The sequence below is a fragment of the Mastomys coucha genome, unplaced genomic scaffold (assembly GCF_008632895.1).
Source record: "Mastomys coucha isolate ucsf_1 unplaced genomic scaffold, UCSF_Mcou_1 pScaffold6, whole genome shotgun sequence".
NCBI classification, from domain to species: domain Eukaryota; kingdom Metazoa; phylum Chordata; class Mammalia; order Rodentia; family Muridae; genus Mastomys; species Mastomys coucha.
Genome location: NW_022196912.1, coordinates 66,941,128 through 66,954,393, shown reverse-complemented (window position 1 = coordinate 66,954,393; position 13,266 = coordinate 66,941,128). Strand labels below are relative to the sequence as shown.

At 39.5% G+C, this 13,266-nt stretch overlaps 1 pseudogene; it reads left to right on the top strand.

Moving 5' to 3' along the window:
- Positions 1-8,830: 8,830 nt before the first annotated feature.
- LOC116079999 lies at positions 8,831-10,523 on the top strand (annotated as a pseudogene).
- Positions 10,524-13,266: the final 2,743 nt, after the last annotated feature.

Below are 13,266 nucleotides of genomic sequence, written 5' to 3'. Positions count from 1 at the left end.
CTCTGCTCTACTCATTGTCCCTGCATTTTCTTTTGACAGGAGGAATTCTGGATTAATATTTTTGAGACAGTTGGGAAGCCCTATCCCTCAACTAGGAGCCATACCTAACCACTAGATATGGTCTCTACAGGTTCTATCTAGCCTTTGTTGGGTATTTTGCCTAATGTCCTCCTTATTGGGTCCTAGGAATCTCTTGGGTCCCTGGCATCTGGGACTTTCTAGTGGCTACCCCCAGTTCCCCTTACCCCACTGCTACACACCTACTTTCAAATTCCTGACCCTCTATAATTCTTCCTCATCTCCTCCTGTATCTGAACTGGTCCCCCTTTTTTCCTCCCCCCCTCCCAGGTCCCTCTCTTCCTCTACCTCCAGAGACTATTTTCTTCCCCCTTCTGAGTGGGACTGTAGCATCTACATGTTGGTGTGGTCTTCTTTCTTCTTGGGTTTCATATGATCTGTGAGTTGTATCGTGGGTATTCCAAGCTTCTTTTTGGCTAATATCCACTTATCAGCGAGTACATTCATGTGTGTTCTTTTGTGACTGGGTTACCTCACTCAGGATGCTATTTTCAAGTTCCATCCATTTACCTGAAAATTTCATGAAGTCAAAATGACATTTTTTAAATTACATGCTTTGTTAAGAACTTAAATCCTTTATGGAGCACAAACCCTCATCGAGAGGGTCATATACTCAGAAGCAGTAACAGAATTACTATTAAAAATCCTTTTATTTTATAATAATCAAGCCTCATAAATTAAATCTTAGTATTATCTACTATAAAATAGCAACATGGAAGTGGTAAGCTGAAGGATCTCTCTGCTTCACTAAATTCTCTTTTTAAAAACCACATCCATTTTAGGCATTACTAACCAAAAAAGAAATTACAAACTACTGTAGCTCATATTCTGTTCTTCTCAGTGACAGTATGGGCTTCACATTAGTGGTTATATAAGAAATGGGAGCTTTTGCCCAACACTCTGCACAAGCAGATCATCATCCATCAATACTGCAATTGCTCAGTGCAGTTGAAATCAATGTGTGAGGCTGGTGAGATGGCTCAGCAGTTAAGAGTACTGGCTGCTCTTGTAGAAAACCCAGGTTTGTTCAGTTTCTAGCACCTACGAGGTAGATCATAACCAGCTATTAACTCCAGTCCTAGGGATCTGGCTCCCTCTTCCAACCTCTGCTGACACTGCATGCACATGGTGCACATACATGCAGGTAAAACATTTGTACACATAAAACATAACAATAATAAAAACTTAAAAATAAGCTCAAAATTTATAAAATAAATCAAACATTTTATAATTGATATATAAATAAATGTAATACAAGTAAAGATTTTTCCAGTAACATCTAAGTAACATCATACACATGTGTCAGCCTAAATAATGGAAGATTATTCTGATGATTCATTACATATAAAATATCTAGTTGATATGTTATACACATCATACAGTTTAAATCCATGGAAGGATATGATAATGCCTGTTTGGATCATTGGAAATAACCCAAATCAATGATGTGGCAGAACCTACTCCTGATAATACCCACTAGAAATTCCACTGGACCATAATCTTTACAAATTACTTTCTCTCTTCAAGTTGAATTAAAATATAATAATCAAATAAAATTGTATATATTGAGGTGTAAGGATAATCTCTTGTGCATTGTGTGAAAGCATCATCTGTCAATAATAATCTGATGGTCAACAAGCTATGGTAGGATTAAAAAGTGGGACATCTGGCAGAAAGAGAGGAACTTGGAAGAAAGTCAGGTGCTGGAGGATTAGCCACCTGCCACGCACACTTATCTACTCCAGTCAAATCTAAAATATCGGGGGTAAAAGCCTGATTAGGATTAGAGGCATTAAGGATCCAAAAGGAGTTCTGTGCCTCCTGGATATTCAGACAGTCGCTGGTATCTCCTAACTCAGATGTGTTCCAGATTAGTCTTTCCAATCGTCAACATGCCCTCATATTTAGGCATAAAGGTACCCCAAGAAATGATTCGTAAATGGCTAAGATTGGGCATTGTTTCCTGGCCAGCACAACATTTCCAACCTATCCTAGTTTAATACCAAGCTGTCCATAGCTTGGAATTTCTTTCAAGGAATCTGCCTTGCCGGAGCTAGCAACAGAGGTCAAGCACATTCCTTAGGGCAATAGATAGTTCACAATAGTTAGAAATGTTTTACATACTAGAGAGTAATGAAGGGCTTCCACTCAAGGACATTAGCTAGAAGTGTTAGGTCAGAATCTCCTAGTCATTGCCTCCAGCAGAACCAGAGAATTAGCATAGGAATACCAAAATAGCCTCAACAGAGAGGGCCTCACTCCTCTTCACACCTGCTTCACACCTGGCTACCAGACCTTACTGACCTTGGTGTGGTGGTCACTTGCCTACATGACCTCAGTCTTGCATCCCTTGCTGTAACCGCCTGCCTACATGACTCTTGTCATCTGCCCTGCTTGCTGTATGCTATTTAAGCATGAATTTCATCTTGTACAAATACACTCAGATTCACCACACCCTTGTGTTGGGTCTGTTTGTCATCCACCGACTTATAGCCCACCTGACCAGAATTCTCATCCTGTGGAAATTGGGGTCCCCGAAAAGAGCCTGGTCCACCGCAGCCACCAAGACTCAGAGAAAGTTGGATGAATAAAACTAAGAAGAGTTAAGTAGCCATGTGGAAGGCATAGAACAGTATAAATAGTAATCGAATTACAAGCTAGTTGGGGAACAAGCCTAGCTTAAGGTCTAGCCATTAACTCATAAATGGACCAGACATAGAAAAACCAAACAGTTATTGTCACTAGAGGGAAACCTGAGAGGGATTTGGGAGAGAGTTTATTGTTACTGTTGTCGGTTGAGTAAAGCATCCCATGTGAATAAAAAAAAAAGAAAAAAGAAAAGAAAAGAAAAACCAAACAGTTACATTCAGGTTTATTTATGCTATGAGGTCAGCAAGGCTCTGTGTGTGTGTGTGTGTGTGTGTGTGTGTGTGTGTGTGTGTGTGTGTGTAAATGTGTGTACATGTGGAGACTATAAGACAACATTGGGTATTCTCATTCTCTGCTACAGTCCCTTCAGTTTTTACTGAACATGAAACTTACTATTTTGGCTAGGCTAGCTGGCCACTACTCCCCTGAGATCTGCCTCTCTCCATCTCCCCAGTACTCAGGGTAACAAGCATGCATAGCTATGCCCAGTGTTTCATGTGAGTTCTGGGAATTCAGATTTGAGTTCTCATGTTGGTAGGTGCACTGATTTGTTGAGCCATCAACCCAAGTCCTCAGGGCAACTTGTGACAGTCTATTTTTAAAATTCAGAGTGGCTAGCTGGTTTATTTTAGGGGAACTTGTTGAATACACACAGGTTTCTTAATACCTGTACAGATGAATACGTGCTACTGAGAAATTGTAGACCACTTGGAGTGACCACCACCAGAGAAGCACTTAGAAGAAACAGATTCATCAACACAAAATGAGATCTGGATACCTGCTCTTCTGCTTATTGCAGTACACATTTCTACGTCTAAGCACTTGTGTGAATTGGGGTTTTATTGGTTTTAGATAACAGCAATTTATTTCAGAGGCCCATAAACATGTTTAATGGCCTTCCTTTGAACTGCGTTGGAATTGTGTTTTAATTTCTAAGGTATCAATTTTTCATTATAATGTTGCTCATGTCCTGATTGTGGCAGTTTGTAATTTTCCTCCCTCCTTGACTTCGACATTCTTTGATATGCTGTGTCTGATGTTTCTATTCCCAAGAAGATTTCTCTGGTTCTTTCATCAGTTGCTGCTTTTCACCTTCTATAATAGCATTTAACATTTTCTTAATTGAGCATAAATTTAAGTTTCATCAACTGCTTTCATTTTGCACATTTAAGCTAATTTGCTAGGACCTACCTTATACAATCTATTTTCAGTCACAAGTCAACATTCTCATCATATAGCCACGATTATTTATTTATTTGTTTGTTAGTTTGGTTGTTTGTTGAAAATTATGCACAATATTATTTGTACAATATAATTACCCAATATTACTCACCCTTAATTCTATCTCATTGTGAACTTTGTTACATACTATTCTTGCTGTTTTCTAAGTGTGTCTTATATAGGACTGTAGTCGGAGATTATTATTACAGTGATAATTTGTGACTTCTATTCATATCATAGTGCTGGACATGTTGTAAGGGCTCAGGAGTTTCTCACAGGTTAGATACTGGGCTACTATTACATTGTGAAATTATCAGTGGCATAAAGAGCCTGTAAAGCCTGTGATATTGCTAAAACTCTACACAAATGATGTAACTCTATAAAGTTATCTCTCCCATACAAGAAGAAGGTACTGAGCTAAGTAATCTGTAGACTTCTCATATTCAATAAAAATGAGAAGTGAGAAAGCAAATTTGTGTGACTGACTGCTTGTAAAATAATTTTGAGCAAGATCAGGGTAAGTCATTTAGAAAAGCTTCAGACCAGGAAGAGAAGAAAATGCATTGTTTAAATAGGACACAAATCAAATACTGTGTATGGCTTTTCCCATTTATCATGATTAGTTTATCTCAGAAATGTTTTTCTGCTCTGCCTGTTAGGACTCAGATTCTTGCCTTTTCATGATCCAAGTAGTCTCCACCAGGCTCAGCCAAAGACATTTACAGCCAAATGATTCTTGATAAAGGCATTAAAAACATGGGAGAAAAGACAACCTTTTCAATAAATGAGTAGGGCAATGGGGTATCCACATACAACAGGATTAAACTAGACCCTTTGACAAAATTCTGTCAAAAAGAACTGCGGGGACAAAAATGGAAAAGGGACTGAAGGAAAGACTGTCCAGTGACCAGTCCAACTTGGGATCCATGTCATGGTGGGGCACCAAGGCCTAACACTATTACTGATGCTATGATGTGCTTACAGACAGGAGCCTAATATGGCTCTCCTCTAAGAGGCATTACCAGCAACTTACTAGACAGATGCAGATACTTACACCCAACCATTGGACTGAAGTCAGGGACCCCTGTGGTTGAATTAGGGGAAGAATTGAAGGAGATGACGGGGAGGGTGACCCCATAGTAAGACCAGCAATCTTAACTAATCTGTACCCCTGGGAGCTCTCAGATACTGAGCCACCAACCAGGCAGCATACAAGGACTGGTTTGAGCCATAGCAGAAGACTTATGGTCTGGTCTCCGTGGGAGAGGATGTACCTAATTCTCAAGAGACTTGAGGCCCTAGGAAACAGAGATGTGGGGGTCGGGGGGAGCACCCTCTTGGAAGCAAGGGAAGGGAGGAATGGGCTCAGGAACTGTGGGAGGGGAGACTGTGTGTGTGGGGGGGAAATGGATGGACTGTTAATAAATAAAATAATGATATAAATAAATAGAAAGAAAGAAAGCTCCTGAACAGGAATGCTCAGTAGCAGGACTCTTGATTGAATTCAGATCTAGTCAAGATGACAACCAAGATTAATCACAGCTACTGTTAAGGCCTGCCCCACTAGGAGCGCTGTAGCCATTTTGTTCCATGCCCACCAGCTATTTCATATTACTGCGGTAATAATATGCCTGCCAGTCACTGACACAGAAAAATAACTTGACTCAGAGCAGGATCATGCTGACCACATGCCCTGTTATGTTCTGTATGTTATGAGGTTCATTTACCTTTTTTTTTTTTTTTTTTTTTTTTTTGGTTTTTCGAGACAGGGTTTCTCTGTGTAGCCATGGCTGTCCTGGAACTCACTCTGTAGACCAGGCTGGCCTTCAACTCAGAAATCCACCTGCCTCTGCCTCCCAAGTGCTGGGATTAAAGGCGTGAGCCACCACCACCCAGCTAGGTTCATTTATCTTAAGAAATCCCCCAGTTACAGCCTTTACTCAGGACTAAGCAAGGTAGTGGTCATCTTGAACTGAGTTCAAAACCAGTCTGGGCTGCACAAGGCCTTTTTACAAAAATTAAATATTTAAAAATATGCAATAGAACAAAATAAACATTTGTCAAAAAGAAAACAAATTGCCAAAGATATATAAAAAAGTACTCAACATCCCTAATATTCAGGGGAATTCAAATTAAAGTCACAATGAGATACACTTCACTCCATTAAAAATTGCTATTTTCAAAAATGCAAAAGGTAACAACTTCAGGCAAGAAAATGGGGAAAGGAGGACTCACTGAGCACTATTGTTTGAGTGTAGATTAACATATTATTATACATGGCAGTATGAAGGTTCTTCAAAAATGTCCATGCATAAACAGCATTGCGCTATCTAGTTTTATGTCTACTTGACACAAGCTAGTCATCTGAGAGGAGGAAAACTCAAATGAGAAAATGTCTCCATAAGGAGGAGGTGTGGGCAAGCCTATACGGCATTTTCTTAATTAGTGATTGACTAGGAAGGTTAAGCCTATTGTGGAGTGGTACCCTCCTGAGCTATCGGTCCTGGGGCCACAAGAAAGCAGAGCAAATAAGCCATGGGGAGAAAGCCGGTAAGCAGCACCCTTCTACAGCTCTGCATCAGCTCCTGCTTTGAGGTTTTCTGTTCGAGTTCCTTCTCTGAATGCCTTTGATGTTGAACTGTGAATGGAACATGAAGTCAAATAACTCCTTTCCTCTCCAAGTTCATTTGGTCATGATGTTTCATCATGGCAATAGAAACCCTAATAAAAATACCATGTGATCCAGCAACCCCAGTAACAGTCAAATGTATACATAAAGAAACATCAATGTCAATGGGACGGCCATGCTCCATCCATAGTAGCCAAGAAGTAGACACAAGATCTTAGGTATTCATCAACAGTTGAATGGATCAAGAAAATGTGGTGCTTATCACAATTAAATACTAATCTATAATTTTATCTTATCATTTACATCTACGTGGGTGGAATTAGAGATCACTGTATTAAGTGAACTAAGGCAGGTAGAGAAAAACAACTATCTCTCATTCACACTTAGACTCTAGAAAATGTTGGTCTCCTAGGAAGTGAGAGTGGAGTGCTATTAACAGACGCTGGGAAGGATGCAAAGTAGAAGAGAGAGAGGGAGCTTCATACACAGGTATTAAGGTGCAGTTAAATAGGAGCAGGAAGGTCTGCAGTGCACAGTAAAGTGACCACAGACAACAACTATTCATATCTAAAAAACAAGAACAAGATTTTCCATGTCTCAACTATGAAGAAATGTTTGAGGAGACAAAATTGTCCATGTTTTAACCTTAAAGATCTGTTTGAACAAACAGATTTAAACATCATGCAATATGACACCATTAATATGTGTCATTCTTTTGTGTGTGTGTGTGTGTTTTGTTTGTTTGTTTAATTAATTTAAGTTTTATTGCATTATGATGAGAAAAGGCACATGATTTCAATTTATCTGAATTTGTTAACATTTAAAAACATATTTTAAGTAAATAGAATTAAATCACATTCTTGTTTCCATTTTGTACCCCAACTCCTCCCAGAGACCCCACTTCAATACCTACAATACCTTTTTTGTCATATTCTTTAAAATTTATAAAATATTATAACAATAAAATTAGTATTATAAAAGTTGTTTGATATAAAACAACAATCAATTGAACAGTCTTATGTAGATGCTTGTCTACAGCAATACTGAAAATACATATGTTTTTCTCAATATAAATTTTAAATAACTCCAAGCATATTAACTGTATATTTTAAAATAATACAGCACTACTAGTATTTTTTAAAATCAACATAACTATATAATGTCTTTTTGTTTGCTTGTTTGTTTGTTTTGTATTTAGCACAGTTTAAAATCTTGGCTTACTGTGGTACAAGCCCAAAATAAGAACAATTTTTAGACATTGGATTTCATTGTAATAAGGCCGTACTTCAATGACCCTCACATCACCAAAGGATTTTACCTCCATCGTAGCAAAGCTGAGAGTTGACAATTCTGCTGTGCCAAGGAATGAATTGTAGACATGATTTTTGGATACAGACTTCCTGCTATGGTCAAAGCTATTTGACTTGAGTGAGTAACTTTATTCTCAGCTCACAGAGAACAGGTTACATTCATTTAAGAAATGGTGTAGGTATTAAGATGGTCTATCTATAAAGTCATTCACCAACTGTTTCAATGAACAATGGTTCTGCTTGGAGGGTGGCACAGACATTAGGTGAGGATAAGAATCTGGTTCATTGATTGTGATAATTTAGAAAAGCATTTATCTCAGAAAAAGAGTAATTTATAAAGTCCTCTTCTTCAAACTTGATACAATAGTTACAAACTTCAAGCAAAACATTCAGTCTCACTCTTTGTTGTTCTCTTACAAGCCACCTCCCAAGTTAATTATCTATGTTTCTTTTGGCTGTTTAAATACATTTGAAACATGTAAGCTGTTCTGAAAACTATAGTATACTGTAGAAATATGAAATAAACAATACTACTAATAGAGAGGCTGAGATAGGAGAAGCATGATTTCAACACCATTATGTGGTACACAGCAAGACACCGTCACGTACAAACAAGCAGAAAGTGTATATGGGTTGTACAATATTGGGCCTATTTCTCCAATTACCAAATTAGAGAGACCAGTGGATAACAGTCAACAAATTTCTAATTCCTCATATTTTTGGATTTCAATCTATTAGGATATGTTGGTAATATTAATTTTCATATTAAGATATTAAGAAAAGGTATTCTGACACCCCGTGGCGCCTGGTCACTGGTTTGGGCCTGGAGGTTGCCGAAGGATTTGAGAGGCAGGAATCTCAGAGACGCGGCAGGGTTCGCTAGGTGGAAAGCTGTCTCTTCTGCTCGCAGCCTGAGGGGCGCCAAAGGCTCACACCACCAGTCATGGACAGCAGTCTGGCCTCGGTGGTCCCCGGGGAATTTGACGACAAGGATTCCTCAGACAGTGAAAACAAAGAAGTGCAGTCAGTCCATGCAGAAGATTGCATTCTACTTAAAAACCTTCAAAATGATGCAATAGAGGTGAAGGGTGAAGATGAGATTGATGAGGAAGACAACTATGATTATGACACTGATTGGTACTTGGATGATGCAACTGGAAAACTTATCAAGGGTTTTACCTGGAATGGCGGCAGTAACTATCAGGCAAATCGACAGACTTCTAATTACAATTCAGCCAAAATGTCTACTCAATTGACAAGTCCTTGCGAAAATTTGAAAATAAAATCAATTTAAATAAGCTGAATGTTACTGATTCTGTGACAAATAAAGTCACCGTAAAATTGAGGCAAAAAGAAGCAGAGTTGTATCGCATTAAAGATAAGGCCGACAGAGCAACCGTAGAATAGGTCTTGGATCCCAGAACAAGGATGATTTTATTCAAGTTGTTGCATAGAGACCACATATCAGAGATACATGGCTGCATTAGCACTGGCAAAGAAGCTAATGTATACTATGCTAGCACACCCAGTGGAGAGAGCAGAGCAATCAAAATATACAAAACTTTTATTTTGATGTTCAAAGATCGTGATAAGTATGTGACTGGGGAATTCAGGTTCCGTCGTGGCTATTGTAAAGGAAACCCTAGAAAAATGGTGAAGACCTGGGCAGAGAAGGAGATGAGGAATTTGCACAGGCTAAAAACAGCAAACATACCATGTCCAGAACCAATTAGGCTAAGAAGTCACGTTCTTCTCATGGGCTTCATTGGCAAGGATGACATGCTTGCACCACTTTTGAAAAATGTCCAGCTGTCAGAATCCAAGGCACAGGAGTTGTATCTGCAGGTCATTCCGTACATGAGGAAAATGTATCAGGACGCTAGACTTGTCCATGTGGATCTCAGTGAATTCAACATGCTGTACCATGGTGGAGATGTATACATCGTTGATGTTTCTCAGTCTGTGGAGCATGACCACCCACATGCATTGGAGTTCTTGAGAAAAGACTGTGCCAATGTCAATGGCTTCTTTTTCAAGCATGCCATTGCAGTGATGACTGTGCGGGAGCTCTTCGAGTTCATCATGGATCCCTCCATCACTGCTGACAACATGGACGCTTATCTGGAAAAGGCTGTGGAAATAGCATTCCAAAGGACCAAGGAAGAAAAGACTAGCCAAGATCATGTGGATGAAGAGGTGTTCAAACAAGCATATATTCCCAGGACCTTAAACGAAGTAAAGAATTATGAGAGAGATGTGGATATAATGTTGAGGCTAAAGGAAGAAGACATGGCTTTGAATACTCAGCAAGACAATATTCTATACCAGATTGTCACGGGATTGAAAAAAGGTTTGTCAGGAGTCCAGAAGGTCCCTGCGCTCCTAGAGAGAGAAGTTAAGGAAGAGACTTGCTTTGGTTCAGATGATGCTGGGAGCTCTGAGTGCTCTGACACATGCTCTGAAGAGCAGGAAGATCAAGCTAGATGCAAAATCCATAATGGTGACCCTGACCTTGATAAAAAAGAAAGGAAAAAGATGGTTAAGGAAGCCCAGAGAGAGAAGAGAAAAAATAAAATCCCTAAACATGTGAAAAAAAGGAAGGAAAAAACAGCCAAGGCCAAAAAAGGCAAATAGAATGGAGCCATCCCTGAGCTGCTTTGTAACCCTGAAGTAGAAGCCGGAGGAGGCTTCCTTACCATCTCACTGTCAAGGGAGCCTGAGGTGTGGTCGTGTGATGGCTTAAAAAGCCCCAGGCCCATTATGTTGGGATCCAGTCCTGGCTCTGCTTTTAACGGACTTATTAAGGTATTATTTTAATGAAGAATTTGTATATTTTATTTTTATATTTTTATCTTGCAAACATTTTTAAGAAGTGTCAGAACATAATTGTTTATAGTGAACATCCACAGCCTTTATAAAGGTGAGCATAAAGGCACTTGGACAAACTTGGGAACATTTGTTTTCTTTGTCTATGCCAAAGTCACATCTGAAACAGCCTGGAGCTCCACTCTGAGACACATCGTCTGGCCATTATGTGCCATTCCCAGCAGCCCTGTTCTTGTGCTTTCTGGGGCTTGCTGTCATATGATCCTGCTTCATCTTAACTATGCCTTTCCAGCTAGCCCTCCCAGCTCAGATGCCACTTCACACACAGCCATTTGTTCATCAGATATTTAGGTGTTTTAGGTACTGGGATATAGCAATGAATAAAACCAAATTACTTCCTTTGGGAAAAAAAAAGATATTAAGAAAAAGTAATTGTTACTTCCTATTGTTTTTGTTGTAAGAGGTAGAATTAGGTTTATGTGGGTTTGTTGAAAGATTGTTGTTGGGACTGGAGAGATGGCTCAGTGGTTAAGAGCACTGACTGCTCTTCCAAAGGTCCTGAGTTCAAATCCCAGCAACCACATGGTGGCTCACAACCATCTGTAACAAGATCTGACTCCCTCTTCTGGAGTGTCTGAAGACAGCTACAGTGTACGTACATATAATAAATAAATAAATCTTTAAAAAAAAAAAAGAAAGATTGTTGTTGATTACTTTCTTGCTTCTTCTAGGGTGTAGTTTTGCTCCTTATGTTGATGTTTTCCATCTATCATCCTTTGTAGGGCTGGATTTGTGGAAAGATATTGTGTAAATTTGGTTTTGTCATGGAATATCTTGTTTTCTCCATCTATGGTAATTGAGAGTTTTGCTGGGTATAGTGGCCTGGGCTGACATTTGTGTTCTCTTAGGGTCTGTATGACATCTGCCCAGGATCTTCTAGCTTTTATAGTCTCTGGTGAGAAGTCTGGTGTGATTCTGATAGGCCTGCCTTTATATGTTACTTGACCTTTTCCCTTACTGCTTTTAAAATTCTTTTTTTGTTTAGTGCATTTGGTGTTTTGATAATTATATGATGGGAAGAATTTCTTTTCTGGTCCAGTCTATTTGGAGTTCTGTAGGTTTCTTGTATGTTCTTGGGCATCTCTTTCTTTAGGTTAGGGAACATTTCTTCTATAATTTTGTTGAAGATATTTACTGGCCCATTACAGTGGGAGTCTTCACTCTCTTCTATACCTATTATCCTTAGGTTTGGTCTTCTCATTGCATCCTGAATTTCCTGGATGTTTTGGGTTAGGAGCTTTTTGCTTTTTGCATTTTCTTTGACTGTTGTGTCAATATTTTCTATGGTGTCTTCTGCCCCTAAGATTCTCTCTTCTATCTCTTGTATTCTGTTGGTGATGTTTGCATCTATGACTCCTGATTTCTTTTGTAGGTTTTCTATCTCCAGGGTTGTCTCTCTATCTGATTTCTTTATTGTTTCTATTTCCATTTTTAGATTCTGGATGGTTTTGCTCATTTCCTTCACCTGTTTGCGTTTTCCTGTAGTTCTTTAAGGGATTTTTGTGTTTCCTTTTGAAGGGCTTCTAGCTGTTTACCTGTGTTCTCCTGTATTTCTTTGAGGGAGTTATTTATGTCTTTCTTAAAGTCCTGTATCATCATCAAGAAAAGTGATTTTAGATCTGAATCTTGCTTTTCCGGTGTGCTGGTGTGTCCAAGACCTTCTATGGTGGGAGAATTGGGTTCTGATGATGCCAAGTAACCTTGGTTTGTGTTGCTTATTTTCTTATGCTTGCCCCCGCCACCCCACCCCCCCACCATCTGGTTGTTTCTAGTGCTACCTGCCCTTGCTAAATCTGACTGGAGTCTGTCTTTCCTGTGATCCTGGTTGTGTCAGAACTCCTCTGAGTCAAGCTGTCTCTGGGATCCTGTGATTCTGGGATCCTGTGATCCTGGGCTTATTAGAGCGCCTAGGAGTGGAGCTTCCTCTGGGTTTTTGTGGGACTGGCTGTGGAGTTTGTGCCCAAGGTCTGCTCAGGGCACGGGCCCAGACAGACCAGAAGGAACCAGTGCCACTGGGCTGACAGAGTTCCTGCGTGCCTGGGTCCCGCTGGTCCCAGTTACTCCCAGTGCTGGAACAGATGTTTGTCCTCTTCACCTCTCAATATGTGTCATTCTTATGTCTAAGATATCTTTTCAAATAGTTGTTTTGAAACAGGGTCTCACTACCTATCCCCTAACTGCCCTGGAACTTACTATCCAGAGCAGACTGTCCTTAATCTCACAGAGATCTGCCTGCCTCTACCTCCTGAGTGCTGGGATTAAGGTGTGTCCCACCATGCCTAGCCCATTCAATTAATTTCAAATAATTTTAAAAAGAAATTGTAAACCCAAATCCTTTCTGAATAGGCAATATACAATGAAAGAAACACTATTATTAATTCTCTTTATCCTAAGATACAAGATTTCTGTTACAGGTTTGATCACACTGGAACTCCAAGATTTTGTTATTTACAGGAAAAAAAACTATTTCTACTAGTGGTGGCTCACCCTTCA